Genomic DNA, 13,098 nt, shown 5'->3' with positions numbered 1-13,098 from the left:
GACTAGCCTTTTAGCTCACTTAGTTAGAATGCAGTGCTAATAGCACCAAGCACCAAAGTCAAGGGTTCGGATCCCCTCACCGGCCGGCCACACAAAACAAAAACAACCCAAAAAGCGGGGGGGGGGGGGGGGGGGGGTGACGCCGGCCAGTTAGCTCAGTTGGTTAGAGTGTGGTATTATAACACCAAGGTCAAGGGTTGAGATCCCATACCAACCAGCTGCCAAAAAAATTTTTTTTAACTAAGAATGGTAGGCAAATGCAAGCACAGATTTAAAAGGGACCTTTGGGGGGTGGCCTGTGGCTCACCTGGGAGAGTGGGGTGCTGATAACACCAAGGCCACGGGTTCAGATACCTATATAGGGATGGCCGGTTCACTCAATTGGGAGAGTGTGGTGCTGACAACACCAAGTGGAGGGTTAAGATCCCCTTACCGGTCATCTTTATAGAAAATTTAAAGAAGAAAAAAATAAAGGAAAAAATAAAAGGGACCTTTGAAGCCACTGGATCCAACTTCTGATCTAAATTATCCCTCTATCCCCACCCCCCCATGGCTAGCAAATAGGGATCTGAATCCTTGACCTTAACACTACACTCTAACTGAACTAACCAGCCAGCCCTAAATTATCCCTCTAAAGTGTTTATCGCAGAGTATTATTATCAGTTATAATCATTATTATATTATCAGAATATTATCAGAGAATTGTTATTAAGAAAAAAGCAAACTATAGCTACCTAAGTAGAAAATTTATTAAAACGATATCTCCAGAAAAGCAAGTAACCAGAACTATAAAGGCCACACAGACACAAACATGCCCAAAAGCATGCCTCAACCTTTCCAGTGATGACACTGTTGCTGATCTACTGTTGCTACTGGGCACTGATGCAAAACCCACACAACCAACAGTCTAGACGCCATACTCGGAACCACTGCCTCTGTTGCTTCGGAAACTAAATGAGGTTGTGGCTACTACTACTACCACCCATCACCAGAATGGATCACCTAACCTGGAGGCTAAATAATTTGTTATCATCTAGCTCAAAGACTATATTATATACTAGTTTTTCATTTTAAGAGATTTTCACTTAATAAGGTTAATGACTGACTAATAAATGGATAGATCCAATTCAGCTCTAACACAGCTGAGCATTCATTTAGCAAGTGTTACAGAAACTACTAAATGCCAGACAGAAAAGAAAGTGAGGAGGAAACATGTGAATTTAACTATGTGCCTGAAATTGTGCTATGCCTCTCCTCTTCATTCATTAACTTATTCAAGATAAATAACCCTATGCAGTAAGTACTATTATTCTCATTTTACAGATAACATCCCAATGCCACACAGAATCAAGATTCAAATCTAGGGTGTACCAATTTCAGAGCCCTAAACAAAACAGTTTTTGCTCTGGAAAGGTCTATAGTCTAACACAGAAACAGACAAGTTACAATCCAATGTGATTAGTACCTCAACAGGGGGCTCTGAAAGCACATATGAGAGATTTCTAATAGAGTCTATAGTCTCAGGAAAGGCTTTCAGGATATCTATCCTGAGACCACAACTACATGTCATCCAGAACAGAAAATGACCTGGTTTATCTTGCTAAAAATATTTGGTGCCAAATGGTCACGAACTCTGACTCTGATATCTTAAATAAGCAAATAACTTCTAGCCATAATTATATAACAAATACTGTAATGAACTATGCCTAGTGTTCCATAAGATCTGCAGGTCTGTTTGAGTCATATATAGAAGAAAACTAAATCTAAAGTTATTCAAAGCCCTCCGGAAACCAATCATGCTGAATAAGCAATCTGATAAGTAAACTAAGTTCACCCTCTGGTTTTTATCCTATTTTATATAGAAAATCTTTCTAATATAAATGCTTTAATGCTGTCATAAATCTACTGTGATGGTTAATTTTAGGTGTCAACTTCACTGGATTAAGGGATACAAAGTTTTTCTCTCTCTCTCTCTCTCTCTCTCCTCTCTCTCTCCCTTCTCCCTTTCCCTCTCCCTCTCTCTCTCTCTCAGACACCCATAGTGTCCTTTCCTTGGACATTAGAATTCCGGGTTCTCCATCCTTCAGACTCCACGACCTACACCAGCAGCCCCCCAGGTTCTCAGGCCTTTATCCCTGGACTGAGAGTTACACTGTCTCAGGACTTCAGATATGGACTGAGCCACACTACTAGCTTCTCTGGTTCTCCTGCTTACAGATGGCCTATCATGGGACTTAGCATCCATAATCATGTACGCCAATTCCGGCAATAAATCCTCTCTCCTATATCTATATTTATCCATCTATCTACCTATACTATTGGTTCTGTTTTTCTGCAGAACCCTAATACATATACTATAAAGACCATACATTTAACCTTTTCTTGAGAAAGAAAAACTTTATTATTCTATACAATTAAAATACAGTTGATACCCTTAAAGCTAATTAGGTTGTCCAAGGATGTTTTCCTCATACTACCTGTGGCTTATTTGGTTGTTTATACATATATATATAATTTTATGGCAGCACCTCTCCACTTCTGAATTATTTCTCTTTCTAATCAGCTACAACCTTAGAAAGTACAAGAATCATATATAAAATAAAAATAAGCAAGGTCTCAGTGAGAACATAAAGCACTTTATTTGTAAGAAATTTCTTGTTAAAATGGCATCTATCTGGGGGCTCTTGCAATGCTTCAGAGAGATGAGGAACTGCCACTAGGTCTAGATAGATAAAGACTTATTTCGAATTTTCATACCTCTACCTGAAATAGCCCTCTTGCCTTCTTTAAACTCAACTCAGATTACCTGACACCCAGACCAGCTTACAAATCCCTGCAAAGCTTTCCTACAAGACACATCCTGCACTGCCCCATCCCTGCTACACTCCATTCCATTTATCTGTTTCCCCAGCATGACTGTCAACTCTTCTACAATCTCTCTTCTCTGCTTCTCTAGCACAAAACCCATACTCTGCCTTATAAACAAATGCTTGTTGAATAAAACAGTGACAAAGAATGATACCAACTGTATAAAAAGCCATAAAGATATAACATTCCATAAAATTAAAATGACCTTTCATACCCATAATGATATTAATTTCTTCTGAAAATTCACACTCAGGAAATCCAAACTTAAGGGGAAGTCATAAGAAACACATTAAGTATCAGGCATGTGACAACATACTATTAAGGTGCTTCACCCACCCAATCCCCAAAAAATCTTTTTAACTTAGGGGGATAAAAAGAAAATAAATAAATAGATAACCGCAATTTTTTCTTTTTTTTTTAGAGACAATAATTAAATTTTTCTAAGGTAACTGTATGTTTTTGTTCAGAGAGCAAATAATTGACACTTAAGGAATGGTGTTTCTTAAAATGCATTAAAGAGCTAAACAATAAGACCTAACACCATAAAACACCTAGAAGAAAACACAGGGGAAGAGCTCCTTGACATTGGCCTTGGCAATGAAACACCAAAGTCTCAGGCAACAAAAAGAAAAGATAAACAAGTGGGACTATATCACTGCACAGCAAAGGAAATAATCAACAAAATGCAAAGGCAGCTTACATAACGAGAGAAAATATTTGCAAACCAAGTATCTAATACAGGGTAAATACCCAAAATGTACATATAAGGAACTCACATAACTCAATAGAAAAATAAATACATAACCCAATTAAAAAATGGGCAATGGACCTGAATAGACGTTTTTCCAAAGACATGGAAAACAAATGGCCAACAGGTAAACAAAAAGTTGTTCAACATCCCTAATCATCAAAGAAATGAAAATCATCAAAACCACAATGAGATATCACCTCACACCTGTTAGGACAGCTATTATCAAAATGACAAGAGATAAATGTTGGCAAAGGTGTAGAGGAAAGGGAACCCTTGTACACTGTTGATGGGGATGTAAATTGTTACAGACATTATGAAAAATCATATGGAGGTTTTTCAAAAAATTAAAAGTAGAACCACCATATGAACCAGTAGTCCCTCTTCTGGATATATCCCCAAAGAAAATAAAATCAGCACCTGCAGAAATATCTGCATTCACACATCCATTACAGCATTATTCACAATAGCCTAGATATGGAAACAACCTTAATGTCTATTGATAGATGATGAATGGATAAAGAAACTGTGGTATGAATATACAATAGAATATTATTCAGCCTTAAACAAAAAGAGATACTGCCATTTGTGACAACACAGATGAACCTGGAGGACATTATGCTAAGTGAAATAAGCCACACAGAAAGAAAAATTCTATACCATCTCACTCAAATGTGGAATCTTTAAAAAGTCAAATACATAGAAATAGAGAGTAGAATGGTAGTTGAATGGGGCAGGGAGGGGGAAGAACTGGGGAGAAGTAGGTCAAAAGGTACAAACATGCAGTTATATAGGATGAGTAAGTCTAGAGATCTAAACAGCATGAGGACTATAATTAATAATATTGTACAGTATACTGAAAATTTGCTAAGGGAGTAGATTTTAGATGCTGTTACCACACACAAAAAAGGTAACTATGGAAGGTGATGGACAGACTAATTTATTCAACTATAGTAAATGTTTCACTATGTATTTCTTTTTTTTGGCAGCTGGCTGGTAGAGGGATCCAAACTCTTGACCTTGGTGTTAACAACATCGTCCTCTGACCAACTGAGCTAACCAGCCAGGCCTGTATATGTACTTTAATACACCATGCTGCCTACCTTAAATATATACAATTACAAAGAAGAAACAATGGTGATTGTTAATCTAAGCTAAAATAAAAAAGCTATTTGGGGCATATCTAGCTAGTATGAGGATATTAGAATAAAAGAAAACTCACCCATTACAAAGACTCATAGATTCTTGATACTGAAAGGATCCTACCTAATGTAATTTACATACTCTCCTCCCCACTGCAGAAAGAATTCGGGCTGCTAGAAATCATCCATTCCATCTTTTATTCAATATACCCCTACATTTCTGCCTTTCACTCACTGATCCTCTGGACCCACACAAAATGTCTTCTACTTTGCAGACAATAGCCTTTCAATTTTCATTTGTTCAACTTAATTTATGGCACTACTGTTTACTGATTACATAGTAATAACTGTGCAAGATTTCAAAGATTTCTTTGGCTTCTTAAGTATTATCTGATAAAATGAATACACTAGAGACATTTATGGGTGTTCTTCTGTAAATCTTACCTTTTCTGATTATCATAAACCACCCTATGAAACAGGCAAGGCGAGTATCATCATTCCCACTTAAAGATCATCAATACAGAGTAGTAGTTGAGTCACTCAAATAGATTTCAGAGCAAGAGAGACCTGCCCCTTATGATCTATGTGATCTCAAGCAAGTTACTGAACTTCTCTAAGCCTGTTTCTTCATCTGCAAACTGGAAATAATATTAGAATAGTTCCTACCTTATACAGTTACTGTGAAGATTAAGTAGATAATGTGCATTACCTTATGTAATAACTACCCCATATAAACACTCACTTAATGTTAGCTCGTTTTTATACAAAAGGAGAAAAACTGTGGCCAAATCACTTATTCTCTCTGAATTTCAGCTTTATATCAGAATTACTGTCTTGTGTTCCATCTACATTGTCTTCCACAAAACCAAAAATGTTTTTAGTTATTTGCATCTTAACAACTATTTTTCTTTCTTTTCCTCCCTTGGGCAGCCAATAAAACTTTTTAAAAGCTATTATCATCATCCTCTTCTAAGAAAAATCCTCAAAAGCTAAAAAATTGCTAAAGCTCTCTTTAGAAAAGCAAATTCTCACTGGAACATAATAAAGTTACCATGCAAACACAATGAAATTTATTCTCAAAATGAGAGATATCATATTAATTGATAAACAAACTGGTTTCTCATACTATTACTGTATTATCTTTAGAAAACTTTATCTGATATTTTCAAATGGTAGGATGGCTAATTTATTATTTGTGGTAGCAATTTCAACAAAAGAAACCTGTTTCATGTAGTATTGGAAAACTGGTGGCCCTAACATTTGAATATAATAATAATAATAATATCTAATTTCATTTTCCCATTAACTTAGCCAGAAAGTTTGGACTAGTATTCTAGAATACTGAGGAAAAAATGGATGGAGGAAAGAAGACATTAACTGAAATACCATTCGGTACCAACTTGATAATTCAACTCGGTAACAGATATTTGGACAAAAAGTCTGGGACAAAGGCAAATCAAAACATTAGTCCAAACATGACCACTCATAGCAGGGCAAATATAAGACAAAGATTTAAAATGAAAGAATACAGTTCTTGAAAGAAGAATTTTTGGGAAATACAATAATAAATGAATGAGGTTTGTGGCAAATAGCTGCTGAATAACAAAATTACTAAAACACCCCCTAAAACAACCTCAGAAAGTGCTATACCAACATAAATTTACTACAGAGAAATATACTATTCAAAGGAACACCTAATAACCATTCTAACAACCATCTGCACTTATATAATGCTGTTAGCAGAGGGCCTCAAAATGACAAATACATCTTGAAGCACAAAATAAACACTCTGTATGGTTTATCAACACTAGGGTTATATGTCTCTTAAACCTTCAAAACTGAAAACCACAAGTTTGTATTTTTTCTAAAAATAGTGTTTGTTTTTTGCATCCCCTATAGCAGAAGTATGATTTTTAAAAGTACGGTAATTTTGCTTACTGCTGATAATGAGGGCAGAATATGGGTGTATATGTGGGGTAGGGCAGAGGTTGAGAAATTCATCGCTGGTATATAAATGAAGTATACACTTGCCTTTTAAAATGTGCTCCTTTCCTGGAAATGTGGCATACAAAAACTCCCTTCAGGCTGGCATTACTTTCATATTTGTGAATACTTCACACGATAGTCTACAAACAGCCAGACCACTTGTTTTCAGTCATTTGCCAGGTAAGCTGCATTTTCATCACAAATTCCAACAAATAAAGGTATATGTGTATTTTAAATATGTTTACATAATTTAAATTAAGAGCACGAACATCACACTTTTTAACCACAAAAAAAAATGGTAGAAAATTTGGAAAGATTCTAATTACCTCAATTTGTGAAACCTAACGTGTCTCAAAAAAGAGGGGGAGAAAAACCAAAAAACCCTATGCTAACATGATTAGCTACATCATCCTACTGACATAAGCCATCTGAAACATCCTGCATCTGAACTCTTATCACGCTGTTTAGGGTGTGCTATCTTGTGGAGCAGTTCATATGAAACTGCTGAAACTTTCTAAAATGACAGGACAACATAGTTTACACACCACAAGCTTAAATAAATGAGGAAAACAGTATGGCAATGGCACAATTCTTATTTATTTTAGAACCAAGGTTCACCCCAAAAACTCTTTGTCCACCATCCAGAAGTAGCCCAGCTTTTTATCAACCAAGTAGTTATTTACTATAACAACTTCATTACCAGGATTCCCAAAATTTTCCATACACTTCAGGGATGAGCTATTAAACAGTCTCTGTATGTGTTGTTACCTGGGCAACACTGTGAGAGGGCTTTTACCTTTACAGAACTGGTGGGTCAAAGAGAAGCAAGGTTTCAAATCAACTGTGCATCATTTTAATTAGAAGCAGTAAGTGTGAAATCATCAGCAGACAGAAAAGCTTGAGAACTGCCACCAGTGCTTCGATTTAACAGACACAACTTACTGCCATTTATCTTCATTTCTAGCCACTCAATTCCCCTGTGCAACAAGGCAAGCTCTATCCAGGACTTCAAAACATCCTCAGTCATACAGGCTATCAAACACAGAAATGCTGAAATCCAAGAAGGTTCTTGGAGTAAAGAATATCAATCCCTCACAGCTGGATTTGATATGAAATACCCTGCCTTGCTGCCTGAAATTCTGAAAGCTAGTCAGCTCAGCTGTGAATCTATATAAGTTATCTTTCTGCCTAAACCAGACCTGCCTCCAAAGACTAAGATCTATTTAGAAATTTAGAAACCACATTTTAGAAGGCACTTTGAAAAGACTTTCAAAACTGCTTCCTGCTCTGATGTACCCAATTTGATGCTATTTGGCAGAGCAAAAAAACACTGGTATCTCCTTACGAAAAAAATATTTTCCCTTTCCAACAGTTTTAGGATTGGTAAATTCAAGGTTGTTCCTCTAACTCTAATAATTTTTCCCTTCTGCTTTTACTCTAAGGATATGTAAGTGCTCTCTGGGTCATATTTTAATCAGGAGCACAGCAGATGAAGCTTGTTTAATGTTAAGAAGTACTAGATGACAACAGAGAAGGAAATGAAAGATAAGCTAAAACACAAAAAGGAAACTTGGTATGCTAGGCTCTTAACCATCTGGTGCTGACTTTCTTGTCTAGCTCTTTCACCACTCATTTTTCCCTGTCCATGCCTCTATGCCTTTGATCACCCTGGCCCAGAAAGGCCTTTCTCTTCATACTAGTTGTCCTATTTCCACATGTCCAAATCCTACCTTCTCTTCAAAGCACAGTACAAATGTCACCTCTTCCCTTATCCTTACAACTAAAAGTAATCTTTTCCCTCCTCCCTCAACTCTTAGAGTAGCTTCTCTCTATCTCTTTACCACAGATTACTTTCTGCGTTACATAACCTTTGTTTCCATATTTAATCCCCCACATAAGCATAAAATCCTCAGGGTTAAGATCCACGCCTTGATTTATATCTATTCAAACAGTTTAACACAATGCCTTGCACATACTGAATATAGCCCACTAGAAACAACTCCAGATCAGGAGTCCAGAGCCCTGGCTTTGCTAATAACTAGCTATATGACCTTGGACTTCAAGATTTTAGTATGTTTATCTGCAAAGTTAGGAATGTGGGCTAAACCAGTTTTTTTAATTACAGGCTGTTATCAATTAGTTGGGTATCAAATTAATTTGAGGGTCAAAACCCAGCATTCTTTAAATGAAATTAAAAGAATATCTCAAAATGTGCTATAGGAAGTGGTGTTCTATAAATGTTTAATGACTAGCTATGGAGGTGGGGAGGGGCCTGAACTGTAGCATTTGCTGATTTCCCTGGTGTAAATACTCCCACCATGGCCAATTTCAAGGTAAGAACATGATGTCACTGAACATGGAGCAACATGGGAAGAGATATCCACATTGCTCTTGCAAGCCAGTATGAGCCAACTCAACTCGGCCCTGAAAAGATAAATACAGTATTGTAAGTACTATTTTGTTTCACCAAACTTTTCTTTCAACTCCATGTGTATGTGTGCCTGCTGAATCAAGATATAAAATGTATTTCTTACTGTGGGTCACAGTCAAAACAATTTAATAAATGTTCAGGTAAACAATTTCACAATCTCCTCAATGTATACTACACAATTCAGTAATTCTTTCTCTTGGTTACATATTTAGTCTCTTCATCATCACAATTCATATTTCTTTTCAAAAATTATAGTAACAGATGTCTATTGATGTCACCAGAAGGCAAATTACAGAGAGCAGAGATTTGGTTTAGGGGGTATCAGCCAAGGGCTGAGGTTCTGAACCTTTGTTCGGCCCCACACACTCGAAGGACACAACATACTCCTACGGGTAGCAATGCCTTACTTAGCAAAGGGTAATTCTAGTATTTGTGCCCATGCCCGCACCCCACTGAGAACTCGGGTACAGCGAAAACCAGTGAATTAGTTTTTACAAAGGTATATTTTTCCATACTTGATGTTTCACAAATTCCCTAGTACGACCTTGCATCCTTCAAGGGAAACTCCACTACTAAGAATCCCCTACTAGAATTAAGTTTTTGCCATGGACTGGCAACATAGGATTTAGAATACGCAAAGGGAAAAATAGAACAGCAAACAGTTGTTAGATTTGATATTCTGGGAAAAATCTGGCTTTTATTGAAAAAATTTTCTGATTTTCCTTACTTCATATTTAAGCTTACTAAACTGGGGGAGGAGAGAAGTTTCTTTAATATATTTTTGGCTGTACTGTCTATCACAACAACACATCCTGTAACCAGATTGTTCGTAAGTATTTATAAAGAATTGTGTTTTCTATATTTATGCCTAGTTAGAAAACAAGAAGACTCAGAATTTCAAATACACAAATAATCTTAGCCCAAATCTAACTCTAAATCAACTGAATATATGCCTAGAAGTTTCCCAGGAAAATCCCCAAAAATTACACCAAAAAACACCAAAAGAGCATGAACATAAACTTGCTACATTCAAACAAATACTATCTGTTGAATAACAGAAATATAAAAAGTATATGATGTATAAAAAGGAGAATGTTGAAGCTACAAATTCTGCTTAATTCCATTAACTCTTCATTATATTAGAGTCCACTGATACTCACATACTTATACCCAATTTAAATGCTGACTATGAAGTCAAAATTATTCCCCACTCTGAAATGCCAGGAGTCAAGCAATGTCTTTCTCCATAATCTCAATATTAAAACTCTCCTTAAAAAATGAGTATGTTTTATCATAACTTAGGCTCAAGTCTATACTTTGCCTCCACTGTTTATCATGGCAAATGCTCATAAGACTATCTCCATAAGAAATCCCTGAGCTGTCTTTGAAGTACCAGCAACTATAATAGTCTTGGGCCGCTGGTCATCCTCAGACCCCATAGCTGACCCATTTACAGTGTATAAGGCAAAAACTATAAACATGTAGTAATTCATTAAAACTTGTGAAAAACAGCAAAAATGCTCTGTGCCTGGGAATCCCACAGGCTACGGTATCAGTTTCATTCTCCAAACACCATCAAGTCATAATTATCCCCACACTACTTGAAGACAACGGTAGGCTGGAATGCAGTCCCAGTTCTACACTCCCAATACAAGAAATTTTTGCTACTTAGCTACTACTCTCTTCAATCTCTAGATGCCTGGCTATCTCCCACACACATAGTATTTTTACTTGGCACAAAAGAATTCCTTCTTTTGACTATTCCAAAAGAATGGATAAAACGACTTTCAGCTTTAATGCTGTATCATCTGAGAGTTTAAATAAATATACAGTAATTGAGCAATTTCAGGTTTCGGTTAAAGGCAAAGAAAAAAATAAGTTTTTAGAAGTCACGAATTTAGAACTGGTGAGCTAATAAACGTGAAAACTACTGTTTCACATGCCTAATAAAACTCTGGCATCAAAACTACTAGAGTGAAAAGAAAATAATCTTAATCATGAATCAGTTATCAAAGAAGTAAAAAAATTCTCAGAACACTGTAACTGTCATATATAGAAATTCCCATCAAATAACTCAGGTCAAAAAAAAATTCTACATTTACAGTCACACCTCTTTAGGCTGGTATTATATTCACTATATGCCCCAACAATACTGGGACCTACTACCTTGTTTCCAGCTTTCTAGAGTATAATGCAGGCTATATAGTTTGTTCACATACAAGCACTGCCCTACGTCATCTACTTCTCTCCAAATGACTTAGTAATACAAATCTTGAACTGATTTAGTATACACACCAGTCTAACTCAAAGTCTTAGCCAACTCCCCAAGCAGGTGAATACTCAATACAACTTGATGATAATGTATACATTAAATTCATCTAGTATTTATCCTTTGCAATCTCATTGTCAGTTTCATATGAGAAGCTCTACTGAAATAATGAATTAAGAAGCCACTTTTCCAGCGGTAGCAGCTTGTGGACCAATATTTTCCACGGGCAAAATCAACTTCCAGTTTGACCACAAGCAAACTTCATGTCCATATCATCTCACATCATAACTATTACATATTTCACAGAAGTGCAGCAGATGCCAAATACAAAACACTACTATGAGAAAAGTCAGAAAATTTTCATGAAATTGTTTTCAGAATTATAACAAGCAACTGCTTACCTCCCATCATGCACAACAAAATTTAAATGTATTAAAAATTCCTAAAACTTCCAGTGTCAAAAATACAGGCCTTGAAATCAGTTTCCAAACTGCGCTAAAATCCGTCAAGTAAGCAAAAGTTCTCCTTACTTTAGTGCAATGAGGTTGGCATTTCATTTCACTAGCATGAAACTAGCAATCCTGCAAGTGATCACCTAAATTTTGGTACGTTTTCTAAGATAAACCTATCTGAGAGGAGGAGAATACACAACTACCTGGACACACTGCCCTGGGGTCACAAACAAGCCCTGTCAGTTCAGGCGCTGGCCGGTGGCCCTTTCCACATGCTGACGCACTGCCCAGCCCTGCACCGTTGGCGACTAGTGCAAAGTACTAGCCCAGTCTCAGAAACTTTGACTCAGTTATCAGGACACTGAGCACACACTCGACAGGGGAGTGGGCAGGTGGGGGGGTGTTTGTCACGACCCATGCGGCTAACTTTGAAGCGGGGCATTCCTTGCAGGTGGTAGAGATCTGCCCAGGACGCAGCCCATCCCAGATTGCAAAACCACAAGAAGCATCAACAGCAGGAGCCGAGCAAAGCGCTCAGCGGAGTAAGGGGAAGGGCGAGGGAGAAACACGGTCAAGAACATAAGCTTGCCTGCGGGTAGGAAAATACCCTAACCACATGCCCCCTGGACGCAGGGCTGCTGGGACTGCGAACCCGGCAGCAGCTACAGCGCGGGAGCGGCGGAGGCGGCGGCAAAGTCAGGAGGGCACAGCTGAAGACGGCGGCCGCGGAAGCCACCATCCCGCCCCCAGGTGAGGGGCCCGACCCCGCCCGCCCGGGCCGCGAGGAGCGGCCGCCCGGGAGAACCGCAGCATCCGGGAGGCTGCCGACAGTGCCGAACTCGCCCCGAACCCTCCTCCCAGCGGTCCTCCAGCATCCCCGTCCCGGGCCGGGGCCCCACCTCGACCCTCCCCAGACTCAGCCCCGGCGCCAACACCCTCGGACCCGACCGGCCCACGGCTCCGGGCCGCGGGCCGCCCTCGAGCCCCCAGAAGGCCGCCCAAGCCTCACCTCCTCACGTCTCCGCGGGCGCTGCCGGAACAACAACTCTACCAGGCGACCGTGTCCCACCCGCCGCCCCGCGCTCTACGGCCGGGCCCGTCCCGTTCACTCCGCTGCCTCCAGAGCCCTGGGAGGGCGGAGGGAGCAGGGCGGAGGGAGCGGAGAGGGGAGGAGAGAGGGACGACCCGGCAGGAAGAGGCGA

General features: G+C 38.7%; 1 protein-coding gene across 5 annotated transcripts in view; it reads right to left on the bottom strand.

Annotated features, from left to right (window-relative positions):
* Positions 1 to 13,098, bottom strand: part of RABGAP1L (RAB GTPase activating protein 1 like) — a 646,375-nt gene extending 633,277 nt beyond the window's left edge. For all 5 annotated transcript variants that reach the window (XM_063104460.1, XM_063104464.1, XM_063104465.1 and 2 more), the window contains exon 1: positions 12,906 to 13,098. The gene's annotated coding sequence lies outside the window, so the exon portion shown is untranslated. The remainder of the gene's footprint in view (positions 1 to 12,905) is intronic.

Source organism: Cynocephalus volans, chromosome 8 (assembly GCF_027409185.1).
Source record: "Cynocephalus volans isolate mCynVol1 chromosome 8, mCynVol1.pri, whole genome shotgun sequence".
Lineage (NCBI taxonomy): Eukaryota > Metazoa > Chordata > Mammalia > Dermoptera > Cynocephalidae > Cynocephalus > Cynocephalus volans.
Note: the sequence above shows the minus strand (reverse complement) of the source record. Positions and strands in the feature narration are given on the sequence as shown.